The 15,655-nt window shown below is 48.4% G+C and overlaps 1 protein-coding gene across 3 annotated transcripts in view; it reads left to right on the top strand.

The window, feature by feature from the left end:
- Ankrd6 (ankyrin repeat domain 6) overlaps positions 1–15,655 on the top strand; it is a 141,992-nt gene that overhangs the window by 72,699 nt on the left and 53,638 nt on the right. The gene's annotated exons all lie outside the window — the stretch shown is intronic.

Raw genomic sequence — 15,655 nt, 5'->3', positions numbered from 1 at the left:
GCCGCTTCATCTTCAAATTACAGCTTCAGGTATGAACTTGAATGGCAAGAAGCTGTATGATAACAAATTGCCCTTAATTGCCTGCATATAAGCTTTTAATGGCTAGGATTATGTGTTAGTCAATGTTCTGTTGCTGTGAACATGTGAAGAGACACCATGACCATGGCAACACTTATAAAGGAAAACATTTAATCAGGGCTGGCTTACAGTTTAGAGGGTTAGTCCATTTTCATCATGATGGGAAACATGGAAGTATGCAGGCAGACGTGGTGCTGGAGAAGGAGCTGAAAGTTCTACATCTGGATTGGAAGTCAACAGGAAGAGAGGGACACTGGGCCTGGCTTGAGCTTTCAAAACCTCAAAGCCCAGCCCCAGTGACACACTTCCTTCAGCAAGATCACATCTACTCCGACAAGGCCACACCTCCTAATCCTTCTCAAGTAGCACCACTCCTTATAACCTAGCATTCAAATATATGAGCCTATGGGGCCATTCCTATTCAAACCACCATGGTCCACTCCCTGGCTCCCATAGGCTTGTAGCCATATCGTAATACAAAATAGATTCAGTCCAACTTTGAAAGTCATCATAGTCTATCACAGTCCCAACACTGTTTAAACGTTCAGAGTTTAAAGTCTCTTCAGAGACTCATAGCAATCTCTTGCTCTAATTCTGAGGAAATACTGTACTGAAACAAGACAGAAAACCAGCTGGGCAAACTCCAAACTGCGCCTCCATGTCTGAAGTCAAAACACTCTTCAGATCCCCAACTCCTTTCAGCTTTGTTGACTGCAACACACTTCTCTCTTTCTCTTGGGTTGGTTCCACACCCTCTTGGCAACTTTCCTTAGCAGGCATCCCATGACTTTGGCATCTGCAACATCTTAGGATCTCAAAGGCAATCCAGGCTTCATCCTTCATAGTTTCATACAGTGGCCTCCCTATGCCTCCATGCAGGGATACCCCTAACCTCAGGGCGTTTCCTTAGTCACAGACAGGGAGATTCCATAACCCCTTTATTCTGTCCTTGACTCTAAAGCCAGAACCATATGACCTAAGCTGCCATGTTCTGCTGTTTGTACTGCTGCTTGCAGGGCTGGAACATGACCCCCTTGTTCAAATACATTTATATCAGCTTTCTGTTTTTGATGGTTTTCTTCACTGCCTAAGATCGGCTGTCCTAGAACTCGATCTGTAGACCAGGCTAGCCTTGAACTCAGAAATCTACCTGTTTTCTGCCTCCTGAGTACCAGAATTAAAGGTGTGTGCCATCACATCCAGACCTAAACTTTCCTTTAATTAATTTTCATAAGTCGGAAAGTTTAGCTGGGTAGGGTATTGCCATGAGGTCACCAGTCTCTTTATTACATTTAGCATCAAGTTTTTCTTTAAACTTTTATCTCCTTGGGCATTTGACTTGACCCCATTACACTTTTTGGTGCTTCTTTTCTCCTCAAATTGTACATTTGATATTTTTCCTTGCTCATCTTGTCCCCTTTCATTATAGATCTGCATAAGTGTGGCCACTAATAAGCAACAGTCAATACTAGGCTATCTGGAAATCTTCTCTGTCAAAGATATTAATCCACAACTCTTCAATTTAGTTCAGGCACGTTTTGTGGACAAGGGCAGAAAGCAGCCACCTTTTTCACCAATATATTACAAGAATTGTCTGTAGGCTATATATTGATATTCTTTTCTGAAACTTCTTGGGTCAGGCCCCCACAGCTCAAATTTCCCTCAACACTACTGTCTTCCATGTTCCTACTAGCATGGCCCATTAAGCCCCATTTAAAGCATGTTTTTTTTTTAAAATAAATTAAATTCTTTTGTAATCCAAAGTCCACACTATGCCAACAAGCAGCATGGTCAGGCCTGCCACAGAAACACCCCACTCCTGATACCAAGTTCTGTTTTAATTAGGATTTCTATTGTTGTGAAGAGACACCATGATTGTGACAAATTTTAGAAAGGAAAATATTTAATTGAGGCTGGCTTGTAGGTCAGAGATTTCATCCATTATTGTCATGGTAGGAAACATGGTGTCAGGTAGACAGACATGGTATTTGCTGAAGAAGTAGTTGAGATTGGATTGAAAGGTATAGGAAGAGAGAGACTATGTAGTGAGGAGCTGCGGGCAGGCCTGCTTCTCATCCCGCCCGGCTCCCGCATAGCTAGCTTATGCCCCGAAATAACAACACACAAACTGTATTCGTCTGGCCCATTAGTTTCAGCCTCTTACTCACATCTTGACTAACCCATATCTAATAATCTGTGTAGCACCACAAAGTGGTGTCTTACCGGGAAAGATTCAGCATGTCTGACCTGGTGGCTGGCTCCATTGCATCTGTCTCACTGAGGAGAGGCATGGCGATTTACTCACTTCCCTTCCCAGCATTCTGTTCTGCCTATTCCACCCACCTAAGGGCCGGCCTATCAAATGAGCCAGGCAGTTTCTTTATTAACCAATGAAATGAACTCAAACAGAAGACCCTCCCACATCAGACACTAGGCTGGCTTGAGTTATCACAATCCCACAGCCAACCCCCACTGATGCACTTCCTCCAATAAGGCCACACCCAGCATACAGAGGGGACTCCCACATCATCTCATAGAGAGAGAGAGAGAGAGAGAGAGCCTGGTATACAGAGTGAGTCCCAAGACAGGCTCCAAAGTTACACAGAGAAACCGTCTCAAAAAAACAAGGAAAAAAAAGAAAATTATTTGTTTATTGAGTCTGGTAGAATTCATGGAGACTATCCCAGGAAGGTTGGAAGGTGCACTGGCTGAGAGCCAGCTCCTATTGTTTCTCTCACGTGGATTTTGTTGGGAACTTTTCTGTACGTCACCTTTGTGACAAACATTTTACTTTCTTATTTGATCTCACAGTACCTGTACAAATAATTCTTTTGTTATCACCCCTGTTTTGCAGAGGAGGAAACGAGGCAGACAAAGATGGTTTGAATGTCTTGCCTACAGCATTCAACATGCACTAGGTTAGCCATAAACTCTGGTCTGCTTGTTTGTAGCATTGCAGAACTGAACTCCTCTGTTAAAACTTGGTTTTCAGCATAGTTACAAAGGTGAGTCATCACCACTAAGTCTAGAACATCCTCATTTCCCCCAAAAGAAAGCCCTCACCTAGCTGTTCCCATTTCCTCCCTTCCTCCCCTGGAAGCCACTACTGTCTTTGGGTTTTCTATCCTGGGAGTTAGCCATATGTGATTTTTATGTCTGGGTACTTCCGCTTAGTTTGCTGTCAGAATGTAAACTGTGTGTGAGTCTTGTGTCTTCTGTGACCTTATGCATGGTACTGCCGTGCCCTCTTCGCTTTGGTTGTTATGAGCTACTCTGCCGAGAATGCTTATGTATAAGTTTTGTATAATTGCATGAATCCAGATCGGTTAGATAAATACCTATGAGTGGCGTTTCTATCACAACTCTGAGTTAACTAGACTTTGCCTTGAAAACTCTCGAGTGTCTCAGATTATAAAAATAAAACGCATAGTTGGAGAGATGGCTGGGAGGTTGAGAGCATTCGCTGCTCTACCAGAGGACACGAGTTCAGTTCCCAGCACCCATGTCGGGCAGCTCATGATTGCCGGTAGCCCTGGCTCCAGGGGATTGGACATCCTTTTCTGACTTCTGCACACACAGGCACACACACATTTTAAAAAATTGTAAATATTAAAAAAATAAAATAAAATAGAGTGGTTTCTGAGGTCATGTTTTCAAACTGTTCTGTCATGGATCGGAAGGCTCAACTGTGAGAAAAGCGGTTTCCCCTCTGAAACACCATCACTTGGGTTTTAAAATCCAGGGGCAGTCAGAGTTGTGTCTAAGAGCCACACAGAGGCTTTGGCTGGGCCAGAAAGCTTAAGACTTAAGGTAGTAATTTTCCTGCTTCCGTCATCCTCCTCCATCCCCGGAATAGAGCCGAGTCTTATTTAAGTCTGATTTGATGGGGTCACCAACTGCAGGCATTGCTCTTAGTGCCTCTCCTTTCCAGCTTCTGGACACCTGATGCCTGAGGTGCAGCCTGTGCAGTCCTTCCGGTCACAGGGTGCTGGGAGACCTACGAGAAAAGACTTCCGGACTCTGAGAGCATCTAAGAGGTGAAGCTGAGAGAGGAAACTCAGTCTCCCACCAAGGTGAACCCAGGTTTTCTTACTGAGAAAAATATCAAAGAAAGAAGGTTAGTCTGCCATCCTGCCAAGAATGTCTGAAGCTTTGTTGTCTCTCAGGTTGACCTGAAATTTGTGATTTCTTTGGGTTGTCTCCTGAAGACTCTCAAAGCTGAACTAATTAAATGTATTTTCATTGTAGAAGTAATTTGACTATGGTAATAATTAGACTATGCTGACAGAAGTAACTATTTTAAGTTGTTTAAAACTCTTGGGAATGGATATCTCTGGGATTAATTTTGGTCATATAGTAAGAATTTAAGTTCAGTGTCATTCCTGTTAACCCTGGCCACAGTGGTTCACATTAAGAATCTGTCCTTGCAAAGATGTCGCAGAATTTTTTTTTACATACTTAGGTTTCTTTCTTTCTTTTTTTTTTTTTTTTAGTTAACGTATGTATTTATGTTTATGGGTGTTTTGTCTGCATGCATGTCTGCACACCAGAAGAGGGAGTCAGATTCCATGGGACTACAGACAGTTATAGATGGTGTTGAGCCGCCATGTGGGTGCCGGGAATTGAACTCAGGACCTCTGGAAGAGCAGCCAGTGCTCGTAACTGCTGATTCATCCCTCCAACCTGATGTGGCACAATTTTAATTTTGAATAATTCATAGTAACTGATGTGATAATTTGGTATTTTTCATGTTTTATTATTGCCTATTGTTCATCTCTGTCCGGAACTTAAAGCCTGGGCAATATGTAATTTAGAAGACGTCCTTAGCTAGGAGATACCTACCCATGGATAACCTGAGCTAGGACGATTCTGCATCAGGCAGGGAATTCTGGGAACCTGCTCTCTACCTAACTCCACCTTACCTCAGAGAGCATCTTCCTGAAAGTGCCTGATGGTCAGTGTGTGGTGCCATGACAGTGAGAAAGAACCACAGAGCCTCCCCGATGACCAGCCACACTTATCACCCCCATCTCCACGAGGACTCCCGATCCCAGCCAGCCCTGCGCTGAAGCCGAGCACCGCTGTGCTGTGCGCTGTGAAATGCTGAGTGTACGGCGCATGCCCAGGGCGGCCCTTTGGGCTCATCACCTGCAGCTGGTAGGTAAGGGACCCAGGCAGGATCACGTGCTGGGAAAGACTTGGGAATTAACAGGAGACTTTAGTTCAGATGTACTCTCGTCATGTTCAAGGGGTGCCTTCTCTTAGCTGTGTGCTGTTGCCCACTGTGTGGATTGTGCTGGATCCCCTATTAAGTCATCTACTGATGTCAACTCTGTTTAATATACAAGGGCATTAAGGCTTGGGCAGGAAGTCAGCTATGTAACCCGCCCAGATTTGAAGAACAGTTTGTATGTACACTACTTAAAAGCACCCCCTTTCCTCCTGTTTTCATCCTGCCTCAGCCAATGCTAGCAGAGAAACTGGGTCTGTCAGCCCTCTGCTAACGCGGTGTGGATTGTCTACACAGTTTAGGTCTCGGCATTTGCTTCTGCAGGAGATGGATGGTGTTAGCATGACGTCACACCCCACTGTGTCAATGCTACTTTAACTCGATTTTCTGTTCACGCATGTGTGTGTGTGTGTGTGTGTGTGGTTTTTCGAGTCAGGGTTTCTCTGTGTAACAGTCCTGGCTTGTGCCAGAACTCACTCTATAGACCAGACTAACCTCCAACTCACAGAGATTCGCCTGCTTCCACCTCCCAAGTGCTGGGATTAAAGGTGTACACCACTATCCATTTTAACTTGAACAGTATGTCCTCTGCTGCATTCCTGGGGGGAGGGGGCAGATGCCTGCTTCAAGGCCTGAGGGGGCCACAAACCAGGGAACCCAGGAGCCTCGGGGCTACCACTCAGCACCTCCCAACCATACACTGGCTTCTGCTTTTCTGTATTTACTGTGTATTTTCCCAGAAATGGTTGCCTCTTGCTCTCTAGGCCTCTATCCCTTTCTAGAAGTCCCCTGCATATGCCTCCTTTCAACCTCTATGTGACAAGAAACACCCCCCCACACACACACACCATTCTTCCTGTACCGTCTCCTATAGTAACTCCATGAGGAGCTGTGTCTTGTCAGCATGCATGCCCTTTTGCCTACCCCCACCCTCGCTCATCAACTATATTGCTCTTTCTTGGCCTCCTTTCTTGATGTTTAGACTTTATCCACACTCATGCCTGTTTGCATATATACATACATGCATCATAGGCTAACATTGCATGTGAGGGAAAGCATGTGATTCTCATCTTCTTAAGATTCAGTGACCTCACTGGGTAGTGGTAATGGTGGAACTCACCTTTACTCCCAGCACTCAGAAGACAGAGGCAGGTGGATCTCTGAGTTTGATGTCAGCCTGGTCTACAGAGCAAGTTCCAGGACAACCAGAGCTACACTGAAAAACCCTGTCTCAAAAAACCAGGGGAACAAAGATTGGATCACCTCATTCATTATTATACTCTCCACACCCATCCATGGGGTGGCGTAGAGATAGGGGATGCTCAGGCCTTGGTGGCCAGCCGACCTAGCCAAACTGGTGCACTCCAGATTCAGTGAGAGACTTTGTCTCAAAAACTAAGGTAGAAAGCAGGAAAGGAGACATCTGACACTGGTTCTGGCTTTCTCACGAGCACACACAGTTGTGCACACACACTCACTTACTCACACACACACCAGAGAAACTGGCACTGAAGGCCCAGCCACCACCTGCAGAGAGACAGGGTGAACGGCTGTGTCTCAGTTCACGATCTGGTCCCTATCTTTGCTATCTTAGAGCAGATGGAAACAGAAGGCTTCGTTTTTCATCACCTCCTAGCAGTGAGAGATCAGATAGGAGGGAGCATGTCTGTCAGAGGCACTCATGTGAGACCCAGGCGGAGGACAGAGAACATGACTCCTGTTAACTCGGTGGCTTAGTCTTCCTGGGAGTCAAGTTGAGTGTGTCCCTGCAACTCCGTGTCCAGATTGTGTTTTCTTGAGTAGTTTTTTTTTTTAAAAATTGAAGATACAGTTTAAGCCAAATTACACCCACTGTCTGAATCTTGAATATGAGTTTGGCCTGGCTTCTCTTTCTCCCTGGTATCGACTCATTTAGGGAAGCAGATTTCCACATACAAGCTGAAGCCTGCACTTTCTTATATTTTTGGTTGTGAGCCTAGCCTTTAACAGCCGAGCCATCTCTCCAGCCCGAAGCCTGCGTTTTCTACCTTTAGTCTTCACAATGGGGCTTCAGAAAACATTCTCAGTGTCCGGATAAAGACGACGCTATCAGCGAGTGCCATATTCAGGAAGTGCCATCAGCAAAGACAGAGCACAAGAATCACCTGAGATGTAACCTAGTAATTGCTTATCTCTCTGAGCACAGCTGCCAGACATGGTGCAGTGTGCCTACTCCTCCACCCAGAGAGGCGTGACCTGCTAGCACGCACGCGCGTGTAAGGAAGCAGTCATTTACAAATCTGCCTTCAGTAAATGGCCAAGCTGGAATTGAAGTCTGACTTCAAACCTTCATTTCCCTCCCTTCCTCTTTCAAATCAGCATTTGGCGATTTACTGCAGGACGTAGTGAGGGGAGAAGAGACACCTCAGGGAAATAGTTCAGACAAGGGAAACAGGTTGACAGAGGAAAGCCCGAGCCCCTTCTCAAGGTGGGGACACAAGGAAAGGAAGAGGTTTTGGAGGAAGGATATTGGGAGGGGGCATTCAAGTAAAATGCCTGTTGGGTGACTGGGTGTTTAAATATAGATAGAGCTGCAGAAAAAGGGAATGAGGCTCAAGAAGTAGACTGGGAGAGATCTGTTCCTAGGCAGCAGAAGAGGATGTGGGCAGCAGGGAGGAGGAGGAGCAGGAGGAAGAGAAGGAGGAGGAAGTCGAGGAGGAGGAGGAGGAGGAAGAGGGAGGAGGAGGAGTAGGGAGGAGGAGGAGGAGGAGGAGTAGGGAGGAGGAGGAGGAGGAGTAGGGAGGAGGAGGAGTAGGGAGGAGGAGGAGGAGGAGTAGGGAGGAGGAGGAGGAGGAGGAGTAGGGAGGAGGAGGAGGAGGAGGAAACGAGTGGGGAAGAGAACCAAGAACCTTCAGGACCTGCAACATCAGGGTCCCAGCAAGAGGAGAGCCCTTCGGTGAAAGAAAGACAGCTCCGGGGTGGTGGAAGGACAGAATGCCGCAGACGCTAAGGAGGGAGGACGATTGACGAGGGAAGGATGGTAGTAGTGTCCAATGAGATGAAGGAATTGTACCAGGTGGGAGCTAAAAGGACATCATTGAGCGTGGCGTTAGATCAGCGCAAAAGCAGCTGCTGCACAAGACTCAACCCTGCCATGTGGTGTGATTGGTTTTGGACTTCCTGGTGTCCCCTGAGTGAGATGCATGCCCTGCAGGCTTGTTTACAGATGCTTCATGCATGGTGGCCAAACTTTGGAAGCAACCACAATGTTCTTCAATGGAAAAACAGAGGAGCAAGCTGTGGTATGTCCATACAATAGGATATTATTAACTGTTAAAAAGGAATCAGCTATCAAACCACGAAAAGCACATGGAAATGGACCTTCAATAGTTTCTGCTAGTATAAAGCCACCAATCTGAAAAGGTGACAGTGCTGTCTGCTTCCAGCTGCGTGGCATTATGGGAAAGGCAAAGGTGTGCAGACCTTGATGGGCAGGGGAGAGCATGGGGGTTTTAGGGCAGTGGAGCTGTTCTGTGTAATACTTGAGTGGGGGATGGAAGTGTTGGGCATTGTCACAGTTTCAAAGGAGCCCTGTTGTAAACCATGGGCTGGCCTCAGATTCACAGAGATCCACCTGCCTCTGCTGGCTCCAAAGACAGAATAACCGTACAAAGGAAATCAAGACAGAGAAAGGAAGCCATGTGCACACCACCATGAGAGAGAGAGCCAGCCGGTTGTTGATGAGGAATACCCGTGTTCCGAGGAGAGCGAGTACCACACTCTACATCTTCTGCCAACGTCCCACCACGAGGCAGGGCAGTTTCCTTGACATGGTGTGAGAAAACGCCACCTCCTAATTTTTCCAGTGTCCTCTCTGATCATTGCCCTTGAATGATAACCGCAGATGGCAGCTGCCCCTTCTCTCCTTGTTCTTAATTTTTCGGTCCCTCAGACCATCCTACCTGTGCTAGCCTGCTGTTGCCTCGTCTCTATCAGACCCACCTCCAGCACTTTCCAAGTGGAAACTTGGCTGACCTCCTTTTTCCTACTCATCCAAGAAGAGGGATTTCTCTCCCAGGTTCTGCTGTTCCTTTTGCTGTTACATTCAAAAAATAAAACACTTAGCATATCACACAGTCAATAAAAAAACAAAAATTGAGCAAAGGTTTTAAGGGAGGCAGTGTGATGACGTGCGTGGGGACACTCTTGGGAGGCTTTGTTGGTTTGGGCACTTACCTGTTTTTTTTTTTTTTTTTCTCTTGAGCATCTGTGGATTTGCCCAGAAGGGTTTAACGGTAGCAGTTTGCAGTGACTTTAGTCCAGTGCTTTCTGGCTAACGAACTGGATATGTTGACGTCACTAAGGGCTGCTTCCAGCTCAGTAACCCTTCAGGTCCCCGGAGCTGTGGTCCTCCACTGTGTGAGAAAGGAGAGAGGAGAACTGCATACCCTGCTCCTATTATCTCTAAGGGTTAGAGCTATGGTCTACCACCTCTGGAACCGATTGTCCAGGTGTCCTGTCCTCTCAATTTATGGAATTCATGGACCCAGACACAGTAAGAGGCACTGTATACAATATGATGGGGACAGGGTTCCTGTTTGAGGTGCAGGAGGCCAGCCCGCACCATGTAACACTTTTCACAAGGGGTGCTGTAGAGTCCACTTGGGCCACCTTCACACCCCATAGACTGAAGATTCTTCCTTCAGTTCTAGAGGCCAGAAGGTTTAGATCAAGAGGATTCAGTTTCTCATGGAGTCTCCTCCTCCACCGCAGGTGGCTCTTCTGTCCACATGTCTTGTGGCCTTTCAGCGAGGCGAGGGAGATCAAGGGAAAGAAAGTACATTTAGCTCTTCCGACTTTTGGGGTCTCTTCTATAGCAATACCATCCCGGGGATTGGAGAGATGGCTCAGAGGTTAAGAGGATTGTCTGCTCTTCCAAAGGTCCTGAGTTCAATTCCCAGCAACCACATGGTGGCTCACAACCATCTATAATGGGGTCTGGTGCCCTCTTCTGGCCTGCAGGCATACACACAGACAGAATATTGTATACATAATAAATAAATAAATATTTAAAAAAAAGCAACACCATCCCATCAGCTCAATGCCCCCCCACCATTATTTTCTCATTAGTTGACACTTGTTTTCGGTGACAGTTACAATGAGGTTTAGGGATTAGTCAGTCCATCACAGGAACCTACAGAGATTGGCAGGTAACGGGGTGGGTGATGGCATTTTGTTCGCCATGGTAGACAGCGTCTGTAGGGGCGGCAATGGGCTGAACTTTGAGCACATGTGGAGTCATTTGCTGTGCAATGGGCAAGCACAGCCCCAGGTGGTCTAGCCAGTAAGCAAACATCCTTCGGGAGAAAAGCAATGCCGGACCAGCTATGGCTTTGCCCAGTAGTACAGATCTGGCCCACCAAGGTAATGATTTTTTTTTATTTTTTTTAGTGGCGTCGTGCAACACAGGTTTCCTGGACAGTGTATGTATGTCACCCAACTTCTATAGCAACAGCTTGCGTCTCCTGCCAAGGAGGCTCCTTGATTCAGTAACTGTCACATTCTGCCTGTCCTTGAAATGGCTCAAGAAATAATTGTCCCTCTTGTTCTGCAATGGTGGGGTGAGATGAGGCTTGGTAGGAGTGGTGTTTCTGCCCTGCTCTTTCCCCCTTTATGCCAATCACCTTCTGTGAGCAGTACACCTGTTCCTGTACACCTGCCCCTGTGCACCTGCCCCTGTACCTCTGTCCCTGTACCTCTGTCCCTGTGCACCTGTCCCTGTGCACCTGCCCCTGTACCTCTGTCCCTGTGCACCTGTCCCTCTGCACCTGCCCCTGTGCACCTGTCCCTGTACACCTGTCCCTGTGCATCTGTCCCTGTACACCTGTCCCTGTACACCTGCCCCTGTACACCTGTCCCTGTACACCTGTCCCTGTGCATCTGTCCCTGTACCTCTGTCCCTGTGCACCTGTCCCTGTCCCTCTGTCCCTGTCCCTCTGCCCCTGTACACCTGTCCCTGTGCACTTGTCCCTGTGCACCTGTCCCTGTACACCTGTCCCTGTGCATCTGTCCCTGTACCTCTGTCCCTGTGCTTGTACTGAAGGCCTCTGCTACGGGCATGGCTATTAGGAGGGGAAGGAACTGTCACAGATCTTTGAGACAATGGACTTTAAACTGGTTGCATTGGTCTGTTTCTGGAACCTGGTCTTTGGGGTCTTCATTGTGACCTAAGGGTGGCCCGGTATTGGTTTCTTCAAAGTCGGGATCGAGCTGTGTTCATCTTTGCTGTAATCTCACTTGATGCCCAGTGGAGATTGCAGTAGGAAAGGAATGATTGGGTTTGGGTGACCTAGGATGAAAACTAGTCCAGAAGAAAAGGGGAAGATTGTGCTATCGTCTCTTGGCAGTTGTTTCCCTGGTATATTTCCACATTTGTGCAGTGTATAGGCCAGAGTCCACAGTCTCATCTTTCTGTGCCAAAAGACCGAAGCAGGATCCCAGCCCCATGGCCACAGGAGCTGCTGTCCTGGGGGGTGGGGGAGATAGGGAGAAGGTGTGGGACAGGATGGCAGTCAGAAGCTTTGTTGACCAAGCTCTTCTCCTACCTCTGGAGCCACTAATCCTATTTTCACATGAAAACTCTACTGTCCTGGCTCAAGCCAAAACGAAAAGCTTCTTATGTCTCCAGTTGGGAGCTGCTGATGCTTGAGGAAGTGGGCAGGGAGGCACACCTGCCATGCCTAGAAGAGGGGCATCACACATCTGTCTGCTTCAGAGGGGCGTCGGCCCTCCACTTCCCCACCTTGCTCCCTTGCGTGCACTGTGGAGGAGTTTCTGAGCAGACTGCATTTACAGACATCTCAGTGGCCACTCCGCCAGGCCCTGTCTGCTCTGCAGACGCCGCAGTCCCCGTACGGGACTCTGCTCCAGCAGCTGTGTCTGGGTTGCTGCGCAGGATGCCAGCATTTCAGCAGCCGTGTCCGTGAGGACAGTCGGTGATCCTCTCGCCCCTGCCTGTGTGCCCCCTTCACGGCAGGCTGCAAACTTTGCTGCTTTATCATCGGCGTATCCATCTGTAGCGCTCGCCTCGGCTGGGAATGGCTCCCTGACTTGTCGGGCAGGGCTACAGGTCCTCTGCTCCTAAGAGAGAGCGGTCTCCCAGAAATCAGAACAGTGACAATAGGAGCAGCATCTGGAGCTGAATGGATGCCTTAATAGTCTGGTGATGCAGCTAGCATCGCGGCTGAGGCAGCTAAGGAAGAAGGCTTCTAATTGCTGTGGGTAAATCCCTGAGCCTCCGGGAGCAGCGGCCCCGGAGCGGCAGCCCTGGGAAGCTTAGAATCCCACCAGGAGAGAATTGACCGCATTTCAGAAAGAACACGGAGGACAGCCCCATGTGTGAGTAATCCCTCTGGTGGGAAAAGCTAGTTATTCTAACTGTGTGTGCCCTCTAACCATGGCTCTGGTGGCCTGATCGCGGTGGGCTCTACACAATGCCTGGCTAGGACTTTTCTTAGAAGGGCTCATTTAGAGTAGTTAGTGCATTGGGAGGAGACTAAATGTGGCGGCTTTCAAATATTGACCGGCACCGGGAGAGTTGGTTATAAATCTGCAATAAAACAGCAGAATCAAACCTCGCAGACTCTTTGCCGTGTGAAGCAGAACAGGAAAACAAACAACTATCGCCTCACAGGTAGAGCATCTGTGGAATCCTCTGACCCCGGTGATGAGACACAAAAGGTATTGCAGGGAGCAATGCATGCAGAAGGGATAGGGCTGGGAGGAAAGGAGGCAGTGGGTCCCTGGAGTTCGCCCCCACCTGCATGTGTTGTGCTCTGCATGGGCCGACTGTGTGGCTGCTTCCTTCCTGCCTGAAGACCAGGCAGCAAGTTTGCCTTTAAGCTTTTCCCCCTAGAGCACTGTGAGAATGCACACCGTGACAAAGGCTATGATTGACAGCTGTGAGGCAGACAGACTCCCTTCTAGCAGCAAGGCTATCTTGAAGGATGACTACGGAATAGAAGAGGAGGCTGGGATTTAATGAGAGGCCAAGGCTGTGACAGCCAGGGCACCCAACAGGTTAGCAGTGAAGACTAAGTCAGCCTGCAGGCTGGTCACACCCTTCTGTTTCCTTCCTCTCCTGGGGGTCCTCCAGCCCTTCCTATCCCTGTCTGCCTCCATCCGGCCTAGTTTTCTGGTTCCCAGACAGGGAGGAGAGCATCCTCTAACTCCACGCGAGGTCGTGAGGAGAGACAGGAAACAAAGCAGCCTCAGCACCCCGATCCCTGCGCGGCCACCCTTTGTGTAAAGCATCTGCTGGTGTAGGTCCTCACAGCGATATGATCTCTGCACTGACACTGAGAATGACTTTGAGAAGTCCAAGCACGAGGGATGGTATTAGCTGCAGATAGGAGCTGATAACCCAGGGTGGTGTTTCTGCCACCGATCCTGCAGGCAGTTTTCTGTGCCAGCATGCTGGGGGGTGATGGGGCGTATCCAAGATCCGTTGTGAATGACCACTGTCCTGCAGGTGTATGGGTGGTTTCGTGGGGCGGAGGTAAAAAGGATTCTTATGTAGCTGCCACAGAAAAGCAACAAATAAAATGGCATTGCTAGTTGGTCAATATTTTCTCACTAATGGGGTGTTTTGATTTGAAAACAAAGCAGCGATGGTGGCTGGACTTGCAAAGGGCTCTTTACCCAGTAGTTATCTAAGCAAAGCTATCTCAGCCTGCAGCTGTAACCGCAAGAACTTCTGGCTTTAGTTTCATTGTCTGAGGGGCATCATCTGTTGCATGAGATGGGTGGCTGGGAGGGGAGTAGTAATCCATTTAGCAGAAGCCGGTTGGGCCTTGTGTCTGTTGCTAAGGGGGCTGTATCGCTGTGGTTGTGGGGCTGGTGGCAGGGACCGTGCAGCTGAGAGGCTCACCTCTTCAGGCAGGCTTTGGAGTAGACTGGGTGGAACGCAGCAATGATGATAACTGTCTATGAAGTAAGCTGTCTCTGACTCAGATGTCCTGTGTGGGAAAGGCGCTGGAAGGGATGGGTGGAGATGAATCCAATGCACAGAGATAGCAAATGGGTAGATGAAGGGAAGGGGGTGCAAAGGGGAAGGACTCGCAGGTGGAGGGAGATCTTTGGGGAACTGGTGGCTAATGCCTTGCGTTTTCCTGCATTTGGCAAAGAGTAATGTTCTAGTATTTGACCTGAAGGAGCAGCAAATTGGAGCAATGTGTGTGAATGGAACACAGCCCACCTGCAGAAGAAGAAACGGTACACCCCATGTTGATAAAGACAGACCTCCTTCAAATGACAGTGTGTGCATGCATGTGTGTGTGCATGCGCGCATGCGTGTGTGTACATGTGTGTGCGCACGCGTGCGCATACAGGCAGAGATAAAGCCCCAAATGTAGTCATGTGACTTCGGGCCCTTCCAAAGGCATTTCTGGCTGTTTCTCCCACTGCTCTGAGTCTTAACTCTGTTCTTCCATTGGGCAGGGGCTGTAACTTTGTGATAGCACACTTGCCTGGCATGTGACAGGCCCTGGGCTTGGTGCCCGACACAGGAAGGGAAATGCGCATCTCAGGATCTCAGGGCCGACTAGCTAGGGTGCTGTGCTTCCTGGCATCACCCTCTCCAGACTTGTACTTCCGGTGACCTGGTGAGCAAGAGCAGACTGGGCTTGCCAGGTTTCTCTCTCTTTCCTGACTATCTTTGCCCATATCTGGGGCAACAGACAGAGAACAATAGGAAATGTGATAATAAAGAATTGGGGGGGGGTAGGTAGAATTATCGTTCTAAAATTACAGTGTTTACAACTGGCTAGATTTCCTATAATGAAATACCATTTCACTCCCTGCTTCTGTGGGAATAGAGTTGGTTGGTGTCTGTTCTGCATACGGGACTCTACCCCAGCCTCCCAGGGTCATGTGAGCTGAGATCGAAGTGATCATCAAGTTACTGGAAGCACTTATGAAAGATGCCCGTAGATTCCTGAATACCAAAACACGATCCAGTGTTGGGTTGAAGAGTGGCCCTTTGCAGCTGCATTTTCTGCGGTGTGGGGGAGGGGAGAGGAGGGGCGGGGAGGGGCAGGTGCAGGGGACTGAGCCCAGGGCTTCAGGCTTTGCTGCAAGTGCCTATACCTGTTGAGCCATTTCCATGGCAACTATAAACATATTTTAAAATGCAAAGACGTCCTTCCTCCTCCTCCTGCTGTCGCAGAACTGAAGTCAGTACCCTGACTTGACTTGTTCAAAGGATATGCCTACAGCTACTTGCAAGGAGTCTAGAGGTCTCTCCTTCTTGGTCCTTTCATGAAAGGAGAGCTTGAGTTTACTGTAGTTACTGCCTTCAGCCCACTGCAC

The sequence above is a fragment of the Arvicola amphibius genome, chromosome 11 (assembly GCF_903992535.2).
Source record: "Arvicola amphibius chromosome 11, mArvAmp1.2, whole genome shotgun sequence".
In the NCBI taxonomy this organism is placed as follows: Eukaryota; Metazoa; Chordata; class Mammalia; order Rodentia; family Cricetidae; genus Arvicola; species Arvicola amphibius.
This window is presented reverse-complemented; position numbering and strand designations above follow the sequence as displayed.